Source organism: Saimiri boliviensis, chromosome 18 (assembly GCF_048565385.1).
Source record: "Saimiri boliviensis isolate mSaiBol1 chromosome 18, mSaiBol1.pri, whole genome shotgun sequence".
In the NCBI taxonomy this organism is placed as follows: Eukaryota; Metazoa; Chordata; class Mammalia; order Primates; family Cebidae; genus Saimiri; species Saimiri boliviensis.
In genome coordinates, this window is record NC_133466.1 from 49,198,521 (window position 1) to 49,216,100 (window position 17,580).

At 40.0% G+C, this 17,580-nt stretch overlaps 1 long non-coding RNA gene across 14 annotated transcripts in view; it reads right to left on the reverse strand.

Moving 5' to 3' along the window:
- The window catches only part of LOC141581987 (uncharacterized), a 45,833-nt gene that overhangs the window by 17,440 nt on the left and 10,813 nt on the right, over positions 1–17,580 (reverse strand). For 5 of the 14 annotated variants that reach the window (XR_012514833.1, XR_012514820.1, XR_012514825.1 and 2 more), the window contains one exon: positions 7,549–15,593. This is a non-coding gene — a long non-coding RNA (uncharacterized LOC141581987). Of the gene's footprint in view, positions 1–2,318; positions 2,421–5,243; positions 6,238–6,727; positions 6,836–7,548; positions 15,594–17,580 lie in introns of those variants that run through there. The other 9 variants (XR_012514823.1, XR_012514822.1, XR_012514821.1 and 6 more) reach the window with 7 other exon arrangements.

The following is a 17,580-nucleotide window of genomic DNA, read 5'->3' on the forward strand; positions in this document are numbered from 1 at the left end:
TTTTTTCAAGATTTAGTATCAACTGGACAATCATTATGAAAACAACATGGCAAAACCATTGAGGAAGATGCACAAGATACTGAAGTAGAGGGAGTGAAGGATGATCCATCTCCTTCAAGATGACCAGAGACAGACCCACTAACTCTAGGACAGTGAGATGAAAAAGGTCAGTGCACCCTTGGCAGGAACCCCTCTGATGTCTCTAAGTGGCTGGAAACTATTAATGTAGGCCTTCTGAGTGCCTTGTACTTTTCAAGATTTCTTGATGGTAAGAGCCACTAACCAGATTTCATAATACATAGAATACCTTCAGCACAGAGGGTGAGAAAGTCTTTCCTTCAAAAGCCAGAAGTTCAGAAACTTGTAGCCACGGCATCCAATGGACCTTACTGTAAGTGTGGACTAAAGAGAGAGAAGCATTGGCTTTAACCTCAGATAAACGCTGTTCCATTCTCACTGCCCTGTGACTCCCATACTCACAAGGGAAGGTGAGGTTAGGTGCTGTGGCTATTCCTTCTTCTGGACTGTAGAAATTTTTGATGCTGACTCAGAGATATGTTCTCTGTTTATTAAAATCTAATGCCTATTAACATTCTGCTGTGAAGGAGATAGGCTGTGTCCTGTCACAGGCCTCTCACCCTGTGCCCATATGTTCCACTCCTCTGGCCCTTAGTGATCCATGATGCCTGCCAGAATCACTGAGATTCTTCTCCACCTCCATCAGTCCTCTGGCCCAGGTCTCAGAACACAGGTCCCTGTCTATCCATTTCTCATTATCTGCCCTTGTCCTTCAAATTCACAACATAAGAAAAGTTGGTCATCAAAATATCCTGGAATGGGAAACAAGGGTTTCCTCTTTGGCCTGAGACCCAGCAATGCAGATGCAGGATTCAAAGGTAGGAGGAGGAAGCAAAAGTGGATGCCCTTGAAACTACTCAGTCACATCCTTGTGACATCTGAAAAGGTAAAAGGTATTTGGGGTTAAACAATTGGAACGGAGAAAGAGGACAGTCACGTTCAGGTGTATATGGAGAAAGAGAGATTCTGTCAGTGCCTTACACAAAGTACAACTCTCTTACTTTAATGGGATGTACCCATGCATGTGTCAGAAAAGTAATCCTAGGTGAGAAAAAGCAAAGTCATAGTGAAGAAGGGATCCAGATAAAGAAGGGAACAGGCAACATTTCCTGCACATTTCAAAATGATCATTTCCCGGAATTAGCATGAAGTGTCTGTTGTATATCAGTATCCAAAGTGAAAAAGACAGCTGAGAGTAATATGGTGTCATGGTTTAGAGCGATGTCTTGAAGTTAAACTGCCTCACTTTGATTCCCACACCCACTGCTTATAAGCCTCATTCCCAGAACAAAGTGCCTTTCTCAAAGCAATGTGTGTGGATGTGGACTCCATGGGTGTGTTATGCGTATATTTACATAATATAGTGTTGATATATACACAGTAATTGTGTGTACACACACACACACACACACACACACACACACACATATCCTGCACCTATATAAAATAATTGGATCAGTACCTTGCAAAATGGTTAAAATTTACTTAAACAAACAGCTATAAGACAGAGAAACTGTAAAGGTAGTTCAGCCAAAAAAAAAAGCAAATAAATGGGAATAAGAGAAATAACAGAAACTTATGAGGAGGCAAGGAAAAAAAGAGCAAATCATTGAGAGAGAACCCAGGTTTAAGATAGCAGTAAGTGAAAGTGCCAGAAAAAGCATTTTAAAACCCAAAGAACTATAAATCGTTCTACTATAAAGACACATGCACATGTGTATTCATTGCTGCCCTGTGTACAATAGCAAAGACCTGGAACCAACCCAAATGCTCATCAATGATAGACTGGACAAAGAAAATGTGGCACATATGCACCATGGAATACCACACTGCCATGAAAAACAATGAGTTCATGTCCTTTGTAGGGACTTGGATGAATCTAGAAACCATCATTCTTAGCAAATTGACACAAGAACAGAAAACGAAACACCACATGTTCTCACTCACAGGCGGGTGTTGAACAATGCAAACATGTAACTCAGGGAGAGGAGCATCACACACTGGGGGCAGTTGGGGGAGGCGAGGGGAGGGACAGCAGGGGGTAGGGAGTGTGGGGAGGGATAACATGGGGAGAAATGCCACATATAGTATGCACCTATGCAACAACCCTGCATGATCTGCACATGGACCCTAGAACCTAAAGTAAATTTTAAAAAATTAAAAAATTTAACAAAGTTCTTTAAAACTTCTAACATTTGCATTAGAAGATTGATTAGAGAAAGGACACATTTGCATATCACCTGGGACGGAGGTTTCATTGGTTCTCACACTCAGGGTTCTAAGATGCCATGATCGTGACATGCAGCAGTCACAGATCTCAAGGATCACTGGAGCTCTCCAACCTGCCTCAAAAGAAAGCAGAAAATGCTGAAGGTCTCGGCTAAGGGATTCACAATCTAGGACTTGGGCTTTAGCCTGTGAATCACCTTCCTGTATGTTGTCCTCAATTTGTAGAGTTGTGACACAATGCTACTTTTCAGCTCCCAGAACATCTCAAATGACACCACAGGCTGCTCCCCTAGGCTCCTAAGCCTTGCTGTGTCTCCTAGTCTTAGTTTGGAGAGCCATGGTGGTTCTCAGTCACCCTCAGAGTATGTGAGGCAGACACCCCAGCCAGTTTATAGTGGAGCCACAGAAAAATGGGAGACTTAATGAGGCTGTCTGAGGACACTGGGAATATGAAGTATAAAGGACTGAACCCATATGTTCTGGCTTCAACATTTTTCCCAATCACCCAGTTGTGCACCCACTCAGGACTCAACTTTCCTTTTGTTCAGTGATGCCTGTCAAATAAGCTTTAAATAAACTTCCATAGATTAGGGAGATCTGGCTCTTAGCTTAACAGGTTCAATGAAGGACTTCACATGACTGATTATCTGTGAGAAATGAACCCTGATTTCCTGGGGTTGAGAATATTATAGATTTTATAATGTCTTCACATTTAAGTCCACATTTATTTTATGAATATGCTCCAAAATTTTATTCGCTTTCTTTTTTTTTGAAGACGTGTTCATATTTCAGTCCACCTTTATTCTGCAAACTATGCTGAAAATTATTTTACTACTTTCTAACTCTCTCTCTCTCTCTCTCTCTCTCTTTCTGAGACATGGGTATCTCATTTTACTATAAAAATCTGCATTCTCTATCTACTAGATTATTCTTTCAAATGTAAATAGATTTTGTACTATCCATTCCATAAGTAATTTATACTGCCTTTTACTTTGTAATTTACTATATACATTGGTTTATTACACTTTGTGTTTCTATAACAGAATTCCTGAGGTTAGGTATTTTGTAATAGAAAGAAGTCAATGCCCACAATCCTGGCTACTGAAAGTCTAAGATTGGGCAGATGGACCTGGTGAGGGACTCTGGTAGAGTTCATTTATTCCAGGAAGTGGAGAAGAAGCAGGCAGGTTCAGAGACATTATGTGGTGAGAGAGAAAGCAAGAGAGAGAAACCAGGAAGACAGATTTTTTTAAAAACAACTTGCTCTCTCAGAAACATAATCATTCCTGCTGAAGCTAAACTTCACAACCCCATCTCAGCCCAAAAACATGAAGGCATTCCCATGACCCAAACATCTCGGAGTAGGCCCTACCTCTCAACACTGACAAACTGGAGATCAGTTTCAACATGGGATTTCACAGAAAGGAGCCAAACCATCGAACATATGATAGTTTAAGTGATGGTAGCCTCCTCATTTTAAGTTTTATTTTCTCCTTCCCTATCACTTTATCTTTTTTTAATAAATTGAAGATCCAGGAAAAGTTTCAAAATCAGCACTATGAAATAAAATTTTGTTGTAATTATTTAAAACCTAAACATAATGATATTTTCTTAGACTGTGAATCTGGCATTCAATCTATTTCTTGATTTTGTTGGCATTCATCACTTAGAATTTTCATTCATTATGTTCTTGGAAACTTCAATGCAATATTTCTTTATATTAGGTCTTTTATTTGTTCATATATTTGTTAGCTGCACATGTAGTATGTATTATGTTCTAAGAATTGCATTAGAAAGTGAGAATATAGAGGCAAATAAGACCAATTCTGGCCTTACCATTTTAGAATGTACAGTTTCATAGTAATATCTACAAATTGAATGAGAATTTGTTGGATATTATGAGGAGCTAGCATAATATTCTTAGAGTGTGTAATAATAACTGTCTGGTCTACAGATGGTGGGAGGAATTTCCCAAAATGCTTTTGTTTGAGGTTTTCTGAAAAGTAATGAATGATTAGGATTTAGAGACATAATCAGCCATATACTTGGATCTACCCATCTAGATCAGACTTCAAGAGAAAACTAAGAGCTCTAATGAGTTCAGTAACTGAGATATTCAGCACTTTATTCTTCTACCCCAATTTAGTTTAAATAGGTGAGTAAAACACATTGTTTACAATATGAATGCCTTGGATAAATTATGTGAAATGCCAGAAACAAGACACAAAGAACCACATATTGTATCATTTGATTTGCACAAAATGTCTACAATGCACAAATCCATAAAGATCTTAGTTATATATACTTATTTGTAGCTCTAACTCTCACTATGCATATACAAATAGAGATAACTATAAACAAGAGACAAGAATAACACAGAAGAGAGAATTCTCAGATTTTTCTCAAGAACAAAAACAAAGGTTCTCTAATAACAATTATATATATGGACTGCAATTCTTTCTTTTTCAGATATGGTTGAGCTTCCTTGAAGAGACTACATAGTTAAGTGTGTTGATTAATACCCTGCAATGGAGATTGTATTGCTTAGGTAGAGTATCTTTAAGGTCCCATGTAATTGTTTTAAAAGGTATAAACCTTAAAAACTATTTTGAGTTTGTTTCATTTTGTCTTTTAGCCACTCAATAATAAATTTTCTGTGTATTCTTTTCCCAGTGTCGTAGAGACTAGAAGCCCAGAACATCTATTTCTTCATAATTCCTGCCAGCAGAATTTTAGATTGTATTCCACAAATACAAGGCATTAACAAAAGCATTGGAGGGGATAACAGAAGCAAGTATCACTCCTGTTCACGTGGGTGCAGCAAAGAATCACATGGGACAGGACATGCATATGACAGACATAAGGTTTTGCTAGTGACTGTGGACATTGTCTATCAAAATACTCCCACTAGTGCTGCAGAAGTCTGAGAAAATCAATGACTACTTCCCATGTTAACTAAACAATTTTGATCTTCTAGAAGTCACTGGCAGATTTCCTTGGCTTTTTCTTCCTCAGCTTTTCTATAAAACAGCTGTTTTATAAGAGCTGTTTCTAAATTCCTTTATTAAATATCTTTCTGTTTGCTATAGCTACAGTGCTTTCTGTCTTCATGGTCATAGCAAGACTTGTTGAGAAAAAAATGTGCAAATGACATACCAATAATACAACATGTTTATAAACAGCAACTTTTAATATAATATGCTATATTTTAATTTCTTATTGGTATCATCATTGATGCCATGCTCTACTTCACATGTCAAAAATATTTTAAATTGGCTATAAATATATATGCTTATATTTAATCTGTGAGAAAAAAATGAAATCATTAGCTTAAGAGCATGAATTATTGTCACTTCTAGGAATCACTTAAGGAATAACCATAATAGATTGTTGTAATAATTATGTTTTTTTAATTCACAGGTAGCCTTACTGAAGCATATTCTGACTTTTATTTTCAATGGGCTAAACAAACAAAATTTTATGTCTTGATTTTCTCACTTCCAGTTTGTAATACATATTTAATTTCCATAGTCACTGGGTAACTATAACATGGAAAACACAATATTTCTAAAATTAGCTATTTGTGTTTAATATCATTCATTAAATAAAATGTAGTTTTTAAAAGAATTGCCTCTGATGGCAGTGGTGGTCTATCTGGAGCAGCCTCTGTGGGGGTGCCAGCTGCAGTGGGGGAGGCACAGCCAGGGCTGCACACTCCATGGAGCCAGCGGGAGCCAGGAACAGGTGGGAAGCCTGCCCCCTGCTGAGTTGGTGAGGCAGAAGAGCTAGGCTCAGGGACACAGCTGCAGCTATCCAGCTGCAGCTCCAGACTCAGGATCCCTGCACTCTTGGGGACCAGGAAGCGCCTCTCCCCCAAGTGGCTCGGATGTCTCTGTTCTTACTCCCTGGACTCTGCCTTTCCCTTGGCACCTGCAATAATTTTGGAGGAAAGCTGTGGTCAAGCCCGAGTGCTGTTGCAACCCAGCCAGTTGTGCACATACTAAAGACAGCACTGACAATATCCCCCACCACTGCCTTGGTGTCTTCCAGATTTGGGGTGCCAAGGAGCACAGGAGGGAGACTGGAAGGGGCTAATGGCAGCTTGGCACAGGGTTGCAAGTTCTCCTCTGTGAAAACAGAGTGGTTGAGTTGTACTGAATGCAGATGGCAGGCAGACAGGTTCTTGGGCACAAAGGGTGGGTCCCTGTTGAAACTCAACCTTCAAGCCAGGGATGGGTTACCAGTTCCAGGTGGAGTCTGTGGCTTGGAGTGAGAACTTATGGTGCTTTTTTTGGCTCATCCACGGCCACCTATTGATCAATCAGCACTCAATTCCTCCCTTCTGAGCATATAAAAACCCCAGACTCAGCCAGACTCACACAGACATCGGCACTACCAGCTGCAAGAAAGAGTTACTCACTTTGGATCTCTGGTGAGCTGTTTTGTTGCTCAGTGAAGCTTCTCTCTGTCATGCTCACCTTCCAGTTTTCCACTCATTCTACTTGGACGTTGAACAAAAACTCAGGACCTGCCAAATGATGGGACTGAAAGAGCTATAACACAAACGGGGATGAAACATGGCCCTACTCATCACTAAAAGGAGAGAAGAGAGCAGAGCAGTGGCCCTTTTGGAAGCCTAGACCTAGGTGCTCCCCAAGCCAGGGCTGACACTCTTCGAGGCTCTGCAGTGTCTGGTGTCTCCAAGCTGCCTGGCACCCACAGTGGAAGATAATTTTAATACACCTGGTCCAGCCACAGCCTCACTGGGTGCCAGCACCTGTGCCAGGGCCTAGAGCTGCCCACTCTGCCACAGTTGGCACACCTGGCTGTGAGCAGTGGCCAGAACCCACACTGGCTTACACACACCTCACTGCTCTATGCCTTGCTCACTCTTGGCAGGCACAGAATCTGAGCTGCTAGCATGAGCCAAGCACAGCCTGCTGGGCCTAGTGGATGGAACCAGCCCCGTGACCTGAAAAGAGCTCAAGCAAAGATGCTACCGGCCACAGATGGAAAGGTGGCTGGTTCTGAGCTGGAAAAGTGACACCCTAAGGATCCTGTGACCCTTCCATCATATTTTCTACTTTGAACTCGAGAAAAAATATGTAAAATTAAAAGTCCAGTATTAAAGGCAACTGATTCCATATTTCTGTTAATATCTACAACTGTTATTTAAAATCTGTTCTAAATTTTTAAATTATACCTTGACATTGTTCAATTTTATGTTTACAATTAGGATATGCTTTAAATTATTTACTTTGGCTTTCAAGGAAATTTAAATATTACACAGAAATGTGACACTAATAAAAAACAAATATGCTTTCAGAGTAGTTTGATTATTTAGGACACAGGACTATTTAATTATTCTAGTCTCCTAGATAGCAGCTCAATATATTTTTCATACTTTACTGCACCATTCTGTGATACATAAAATGTAAAACTAAAGATATATATTAAATTGTACTTGAGACTATTTTATTTCATTTGATGTATTAATAAAAATTCAGGTTAGTGTATACAAGACTATTTTAAGCAACATGAATATGTTTCCATTGTTAATGTTTTTGCAATATAATACATAAGGTGTATAGTTCTCTATGGGAACAGATATAAGTTCAATGTGAGCATTAAATGTCAAATTGTATTTTATTTAACTCATATAATTAAATTTCATGGTAAGGTGTTGAGGTATTATCTGATGATAAATATTAAAATAAATATTTAAAAAATTAATGAAACAATTTTCTTTGAAAAGTGTTTAAATAATTTTTAAAAATAGCATGCTCTTCTTGTCTGTAAATGCTATGGAATTTAAAGTTATCTTTTAATGTCTAAATGTTCAAAGACCCTCAAATTAACAACCAATTTAAAATTTGTAGTTTTCCTGAAGGTTTTAGTAGCAGGCAACTTTTATAAAATGCAGAATGTAAATTGAAGATTTATGTGTCTGTAAAACTCATTATGGAAATAGGTTCATAGTGTTCCATCAGAAAACAGCACCTGCTTTTGTTTAAGTTCTATTTTGTGAGAAAACAAATTTAATCTATTGCAGAACTAATCCAGTTACATGCATTTTGTGAAATATAATACATAAAAACAAATTATGGAAAATTTTGACTCAGATATTCCTGTTTCTGTAAAGCTTTGCCTTTCATTCTCAACCAAATATGTTGCTGATATCATGCTTATCAAAAAACATAATGTTTCATGAAGTTTGTATCTTAAAAAGAAACTGTACAATTGTTATTTTTTTTACTTTTATTTTGAAAAACATTTTATAAACTTAAGGAGATGATAATCTGAATGTAATTTACAGGATAATGCACCACATTAAAAGTAGAGGGAAGAAAGTGAAAAATACATTCAATAAACCAACTTGCAATTCTGGATTGTTCCTAAATATAGTAAGCTTTGGTAGCCAAATAAAAATTGATGTACATAACTTGTTTTTAAATCAAACCCTACTCTATATAGACATCTGAGGTTTTAGAGACTAGAGAAAACCATATATAACAGACAGAATTTTAAAGAATAAATGAGACATTCTCTTTGCGTGGCCTGAGCTATATTTAGTGTTTAAAATATGCATATGTAATATTTTCTCTTAAATTATTAATTTGCACATAGACATATACATTATACAAAAATAGGTTCAAGTTTGATTTGATAATCAAGTGTTTTCCTCAATTTAAATGAAGGACTTTTTAGGGCTAGAATAATATTTTAGATTAAATCATTGATATCTTTCTAATGACAACATGTCATACTGGTTCATTTTTAGCGTTTTGCAAACATGTTCTTTTAAAATTTTCCAAATGCACATATGAAGTAGAGATTACAATGAACCTCCATGCAACAATTTCCCAACTATCAGCGCTTTCTTCTGTAGTAACAGATGATCTACTAATCTCATCTTAACATCTATATTAGCTTTGACATTCATTCTGAAACCACAATGTGGGATAAAGTTTCCATCTCAGTTTTGAAGCAGATGTTGGAGAAAAGCATGGCCAAACCACAATGAAACTCTTCAAGTTTCTCTGCAAAATGGTACAAATCAATTTTTCTTACTTTTTTTGGCCAAAGCCGGTTGCCAAAGGTGGCCAGGTTCAGCTCAGTAGGTGTGGAAGTCTTCTCCCTCAGTGAAGCACTGCAAGTCCTGTGGCAATGGTTGGGATGTATTAATTATTTTCCAGGGAGCATAGTGAATAAATTATAAATTTGTCAGTCGACTTGAACAAGAGCAACGTTATTTTTTGGAGTCTTCCTATCCAAGGGTATAGCATTTATTTTCAATTTGTTCAAATCCACTTTGTGTGTCTTGGGAAGTTTTCTTACTTATGTAGCAAAACAACAACAACAACAATAACAACAACAAAAATGCTTTTGTTACATATACTGTTTAGATAACTTCTCCTTATTATTATTATTATTATTATTATTATTATTATTTTGTTTTTTTGAGACAGAGTTTCACTCTTGTTACCCAGGCTGGAGTGCAATGGCATGATCTCGGCTCACTGAAACCTCTGCCTCCTGGGTTTAAGTAATTCTCCTGCCTCAGCCTCCCGAGTAGCGGGGACTACAGGCTGTGCCACCATGCCCAGCTAATTTTTGTATTTTTAGTAGAGATGGGTTTTTACCATGTTGACCAGGATGATCTTGATCTCTTGACCTCGTGATCCACCCGCCTCAGCCTCCCAAAGTGCTGGGATTATAGGCATGAGCCACTGCACCTGGCCTCCTTTTTATTATGTCAGATAGAACTTATGATTGTCTTTTGAATTTAAACCACTTTTATTTTATTGTTTTTATTAACTTTTTAATTGCAGCAGATTTTTTATAAACAACAAGCAGTGTGAGAGGCAATATAAAATGTGCAAATAAGTAAGTATGTGTTCATGTTCTTAAGCAGCTCATAATTACAAAAGACATAAGATATATCTAGTTAGTGACACTTTTAATACTACTTAAAATAGTAGGTAACAAATCTATAAAATGGTTTGACTATGAATATGATTGATTTAGACATATGTTCCTCTGTGGAGCAATGTATTTAATTGAGCTAAGTAGATTAACAGTGTGTGGCTCTTTATTATTCCCCAAATACCTCTCATGAACTACAAAATAGTATTCAATAATATAAATACATATGTGAAAAAACATTTTTCTGACCAGTGGCATACTTACAGAGTTTTAAATAAATATGGGATATATACAGGATGCTGTGGAACAATAAAAATTTGATTAAATTCTTTTGTCATCGAGGCTAAAGTTTAGTGTTAAATATTTTATTTTAAATTATCTGAAGATAAGAATTTAATAATATTGGACACTGTTAGAGTAGATCTCAATCATTGGCACTAAAATACTTACCTCTGTCTGCTGAACTCTGAAATCTTACCAGTATTACTTTTCTTGTAAGGTACAGCTTAGGGAAGATTGGCCCCATTGCCATGCAAAGAGAGGTAAAGTGAGATTCTACTCAAAGCAACCTTGAATTTGAAACTGGGTCTTCCACTGTTTCAAAGCTGAACTGTAGGTCCAAATGTGTACATATTTGGACATCATTATCTTCATCAGAATCCTCAGGCATGTGTCCTCAAGGGCTTGTGTGTCGGCAGTACTCAGCATAAAGTTATTTCTCATTATGGCAAATTATAATTAATTTGCCAGTATATAATTCATTATCAAGATAAAGTTATTTATCATTATGGCAAGGACAAATTTAGAAGACTTACTAAATTTACTTCTTTGTTTCCCCAGCTGGAAACAGTCAATAGCTACTGATATCACCAGTGTGATACCTTGGCTGAATACCTTGGCTGTGTTAACTGCTTTGACTCAACATGCAGCAGAGGTATTGGTATACTGCACCTCGAGATGCTGAAATATGGCTGAAGTCCAGGGTCACTGGCCCAGGCCATCCACTGAGGTCATCCCATGCGGCATCAGCCACTGGTTTCGATGAACCCACCATCACTACACTTCTCATCAATCACCAGTCACTAGACTGAGAATTGTGTGAAAGCTGGGATCCTATTTTACTCACCTCTGTGATCATGGTTCTTAGCTAAGGGCCCAGCACAGAGAGGCCTCTCAGCAGTGTTCATCCATGACTGAATAAAACTGATTAGAAACCTCCGACTCTTTCACCTACATTTCTGTTCCCTATGTCTTGTAAGGATGCTCTTTCTCTCAGAATGCTGCAAATCCCCTTCCCTAAAGAGGCGCCTGCCCTACACCATCGCGGCCCCAGGATCCTCTCCTGTGGGAGCTTGAAGGAAGACAAGCCTGTTCTGAATATTTTTTGTTTTTGGAGGTGGAGTGTCGCTCTAGTTACCCAGGCTGGAGTGCAATGGCATGATCTCAGCTCACTGCAACCTCTGCCTCCTGGGTTCAAGCAATTCTCCTGCCTCAGCCTCCCGAGTAGCTGGGACTACAGGCGCACACCACAATACCCAGCTAATTTTTTTGTATTTTCAGTAGAAATGGTCTACCATTTCATGTTGACCAGGATAGTCTCAATCTCTTGATCTTGTGATCCACCCACCTCAGCCTCACAAAGTGCTCAGATTATAGGCGTGAGCCACTGCACCCAGCCAATCTGAAAATGTTCTCTTACACCTCCCCCTGTCATTAGGAGCAATGTCCTCTGACATACCCTCCCATCTTCCAGGCTGCCACAACACCTCAGTTGGGTAGAACTACCGTATCTTGTTGAAATGATCTGTGTGTGTTCTTCCACTCACTGGCTTGTGTTTTTTTAGAGACATTAAATACCTGAATCACAAGTGCTTAGCCAATATAAAGAAAAGTAAATAATAAATATTTATGGGAAACTTCCCTCAACTGAAGATGCAGAAGAATAGTATAAGTATTACTGTTTCATATACAAGCAAGGGACACTTACTCTGGCACCTGACCCAGGACAGAGATGTTTGATTAAGAATGAACATCTCCAACCTTTCTCCAAGCACGGTTATTCCCTCTAACCCACACTGACCTGAAGAGCATCCACTGCTACGGCAGCCCCGAGGTCGAGGCTCCTGGGTCTGGGGTGGGGGCTCACGGTCACATCCTCCCGCTCCTGGAGTTGAAGCTGCCCGTCACTATAAACCAGCTCTGATCTACCCTATGCCTCTCTGGCCAGAGGCAGGAGATTCCCGTGGAGTAAGTTTCCCAGTCCCCACTGCTCAGCTCATGCTGCTCCTTGAGAATTTAAATGATCACAGGCAGTGCCCATTTCCCTTCAGGCTTCTGTCCCAGTTTTCCCTTATTCTCCCATTCTTTGGTTTTCATCTACCAATGGCTTGTCCTTTGGGGATTATTCTCATCCCCTAAACCTGCTGAGTTTCTTTATTCCACCTGTTCCCTGATCTCTGGGATTCCAGTGTGTAGACTCAGCTCAGCCTTCTGCAGGAGACACACAGAGTCAGGTCTCAGCTGAAGGTCCCAGGCAGTATTGAAAACCATCTCAATTCCTCAGAGATGCAGAGAAAACAGAGCAGGAAGTGACCTCGGAGAGGTACAAAAAGCCCCTACCTTGCCGATGAGGAAACTGAAGCCCAGAAAGACTGAGACTCTCCCAGGCTCCCTCCCTCACCACTTGGTGGCAGCAGATCCCACACAAGCCTTGGCCTCAGCCTCCCTGTGCAGAGCAGGTAACTCACCCTCCAGAAGCTCACTGCTGCCTTTCAGAAACTTTAGATGAAAAACAGCAATGTCCACTGTGATAACAAAAAGAGTAAAAGCCCCTTTCTTTGGACAAACCCTTTATCACAGTTCTATAGTCCTGGTGTTTATACTCGGTCAGCTGTCATTCACTAGCTGCTAGATTGGGGCAGGGAGCACGTAGGATTGAATAGCATTTCACACAACCCTGCTTTCCCGGCCTGGGCTCTCAGCTCCTCCATTCTTCTTCAAAAACTTTCTTCTGCTCTAACTGCTGGAGAGTCCAGGCCCTCATGTGAGTCACTGCTCCATGAAGATCCCTGTTATTTTCTTCCTCTCCTGGAGATAGAGAGGGCAGAGAATGGTTCTGGGACTCCATAGTCTTAGGTTTTCTCCTAAGCCAGCCAGGGCAGCTGAAAGGAATCATGACTGCGAGAGGTGAGGACAGTGAAGAGGAGCACGGGCTCACAAGGACAGCCCCTTGTGGAGATGGTCAGGACCATGACACCAGCAATATCTGACCAATTCTGCTGGGATGATGCAACAAGGATTAAGTGGAGGATGCCGCCATGAGGAGAAAGGGGAAGAACCAAAAGAGTGGGGGAAGAAGAAAAATAAAATGTTTTCAATAATGATAGAAAAATATGCAGAGCCCAGAGACAAAGCCCCCTGTCACAGAGGGTTAGATCCAGGCTGAGGAGCCCAATCAAGAAATTCCTGCTGGACTTTGCTCAGCCCCATTTCAAAATGGTTTTGGATCAGTGACTTGGTTCCCTCCACTTTCCCTCTTTTTGAACAAGAATCACTAGCGTCGTTACTCTGTGACTGTCCCACCAGTGCACATTGAGGACAGATAAGCTGTTTGTTCAGTTTCACAGGTCAACAGAGGTAAGGGAATTATATCAAGGATCTGTATTTGGGCCAGGCACGGTGGCTCATGCCTGTAATCCTAGTACTTTGAGAGGCCTAGGGGGATGGATCCCCTGAGGTCAGGAGTTTCAGACTAGCCTGGTTAACAGGGCAAAACCCCTTCTCTACTAAAAATACAAAACAATTAGCTGAATCCAGTGGTGCATGCCTGTAATCTCAGCTACTCAAGAGGCTGAGGCAGGAGAATCGCTTGAACCCAGGAGGCAGAAGTTGCAGTAAACCAAGATCACACCCCTGCACTCCAGCATGGGTCACAGACCAAGACTCACTTTCAAAAACAAAAACAAAAAAGAATCCGTACTTAATGGACACCCTCAGAAGCCTCATTCACACTTGGTGTAGATGATTTCAATGAGATTTTAAACTTTTGATCAGATTAGAGCTACATGACATTTTTCACTTTGAACTAATGCATTCATGACACGAAACTTGGAAACCTTAGGTGAAAGGGTGAATGTATTTTGCATCTGTGAGGGATGTGAATGTCTGGGGAATAGAAGTTAAACTGTGATAGGTAGAATTTCTAAAATGGTCTCCAAACATGCTGTACCCTTATCTCTGGAACCTGTTAAGCTGATAAGACATTCCTGTGATTACATTGTTACATGGCAGTCATATGACTTTAAAGAGTGATATGGTTTGGCTCTGTGTCCCCACCAAAATCTCATGTTGAATTATAATCCTGAGTGTTAGAGGTGGGACCTGGCAGGAGGTTATTGGATCATGGGGAAGGTTTCTAATGGCTCAGCACCATCCCCCAAGTGCCATTGCATGAGAGTTTCCATGAGATCTAGTTGCTTAAAAGTATGTAGCACTTCCCCCTGCTCCTCTCTCTCTCTCTCTCCCATTGGCCATGTGAAGATTGTGCCTGCTTCCACTTCCACCATGATTGTAAGTTTCCTGAGGCCTCCCCAGAAGCAGAAGCCTGCACAGCCCACAGAACCATGATCTGATTAAACTTCTTTCTTTATAAATCACCCAGGTCATTAATTATACACTGCAAGAACAGACTAATACAAAGGCTGTGCTTTCCTGAGTGCACCAGATCTAATCACATCACTCCCTCAGTGTCAGAGATTTCTCTAGTGGGTAGGAAAAAAAAAAGTCAGAGAGAGGATAGGAGCTGCAGAAGAATTCCATGGGCTGTTGTTGGTTGGAAGATGGGAAAAGTGAGAAAGAATGCAGGTGGCCTCTGGAGTCAGGGTGTCTCCTGGCTGAGAGCCAGGAGCACTGAAAAAGGGATCTCAGTCCTCCACCCACAAGAAGAGGAATTCTGCCGATACATCTGTAGTAAACTTGGAAGAGTAGCCTGATCTCTGGATGAAAAACACAAGGCAGCCCATAACTGGATTTCAGCCTCCTAAGACCCTGATCAGAGAACCCAATCTTTCCTGATTTCTGTGGTTTCAAACCACTAACTTGTTATAATGCGTTAATAGGTAGCAACAGAAAACTAGTTACAGGTGCCTATCTGTACTCTTTTTATATTTTCACATACATGTATGCTAATCCCTATAGGCACAAAAAAGAAAAAAAAAAAGCAAGGGACTACATTAAAATGTTATACTTACCTTTGTGGGAGCACTGTAAGGGCTGTTCCAGAGCCCGTGCAACTAGAAGAAGATAATGAAGGGCATTTCAGGCAGGTGAGAAGTGTCTTTTCCATGTTACCAATCCAAATTCTGAAAGAAAAAAAGATGGTAAAATATTTAACTCCCAGCCAGGTGTGGTGGCTCATGCATGTAATTCCAGTATTTTGGGAGGCTAAGGTGCGTGGATCACCTGAGGTTTGTAGTTGGAGAGCAGCCTGACCAACATGGAGAAACTCTTTGTCTACTAAAAATACAAAATTTGCCGGGCGTGGTGCTGCATGCCTGTAATCCCAGCCAACTCAAAAGGCTGAGGCACAAGAATCACTTGACCCTAGAGGTAGAAGTTGCAGTTAGCTGAGATTGCACATAGCACTCCAGCATGAAGGCTCATGCCTCCAATCCCAACACTTTGGGAGGCTGAGGAGGGTAGATCACCTGAGGTTGGGAGTTCAAGACCAGCCTTACCGACATGGAGAAACCCTGTCTCCACTAAAAATAGAAAATTAGCTTGGCATGGTGCTGCATGCCTGTAATCCCAGGTACTCAGGAGGCTGAGGCAGGAGCATTGCTTGAACCCAGGAGGCAGAGGTTGCAGTGAACTGAGATCATGCCATTGCACTCCAGCCAGCACAACAAGAGTGAAACTCCGGTTCAAAAACAAACAAATGTAACTCTGCATAACATTATCTGCAAATTCATCATCTACATTTCTAATAGAAGGATTTTTTTTTTTTTTTTTTTAGCGCTTTCACTTGTGCCCACTGGACAAGGTTTGATTGCAACTATCTGCTACCAGCATAGACGAACCAATTCAAGGAGAGCAATAAATGGGACTAACTACTAAGTTCCCATAAAGAAAGTCCTTAAGAATAAAATATTTCCTCTAGTTGACACAAGATTAAGACAATGGTCCATTACATAAAATCCCAATCTAATAAAAGCTGAAATGTAATGTTGTCTGTTTCCCAAATTTTAATTTTGTTCAGGCTCTGTCATGGTGACCAGGGATTGGAAAATGACTGCAAAGAGCCTCTGGGGAATCTGGGGAGGGAAGAAAGGTAGTCTGTATTCTAAGAGGGGACTGAGGTGATGGCTACAAAATTCTACATATCTACGGAAATTATTCAATTCTACATTTGTGATTACTGACTTTCATTACAAGTAACTTGTTCAATAAAATTTCTGGTTTCTACTCCAACCTGCAAGGAGCCAGGAGGTCACCACTTGTCCTTACAACAAGAAAAAAGCTGAACAAACTGAAAATTATCAAATCTTATTAGCGGGCCTAGAAGAGAGGTCACAGGGCAAATTGCCATGCTGAAAACAAGACAGACAGGCAAATACAAGGAACAGAAGCTGCTGAAGCCAGCACTTAAATGGTACTGACAGATTACTAGAAACTGAGGGTGGCCTGCCTTGAGCATTCAAAACTCCTTGGGGCCCAGATTTAGTGGGGATCTCACATTTTTCTAAGTTTTATCACCTGGAGCCCAACCAGGTTCTCATAGTAAAGATCAGAAGAAAAATGCCCACAGAACTGACACTGCCGACTTCAGCACTAATTATAAAGCTACAGTAACCAAACAGTGTGGAAATTGGTGAAGAAAGAAAAAAAGCAGACAAATAGGTCACTAGAAAAGAATACAGAGCTCGGAAATAGACTAACCTTTGAGAAAGGCACAAAGGCAATTTAACAGGCAAAGGATAGTCTTTTCAACAAATGGTGCTAGAATGACTAGATATTCACATGTAAAAAATAAATAAATCTAGACACAGATTTTACACCTTTCACAAAATGGATCTTACACTTCAATGCAAGGTACAAAACTGTAAGACTCCTAGAGGATAACATAGGGGAACATCTAGGTGACCTTGGGTATAGTGATGACTTCTCAGATACAGTGTCAAAAGCACAACCCAGGAAAGAAAAAATTGATCAGTTGGACTTCATTAAAATTAAAAACTTCTGCTCTGGGAAAGACATTGTTAAGAAAATGAATAAACAAGTGATAAACTGGGAAAAAATATTGGCAAAATACAGCTCTGATGAAAGACTGGTGTCCAAAATACATAAAGG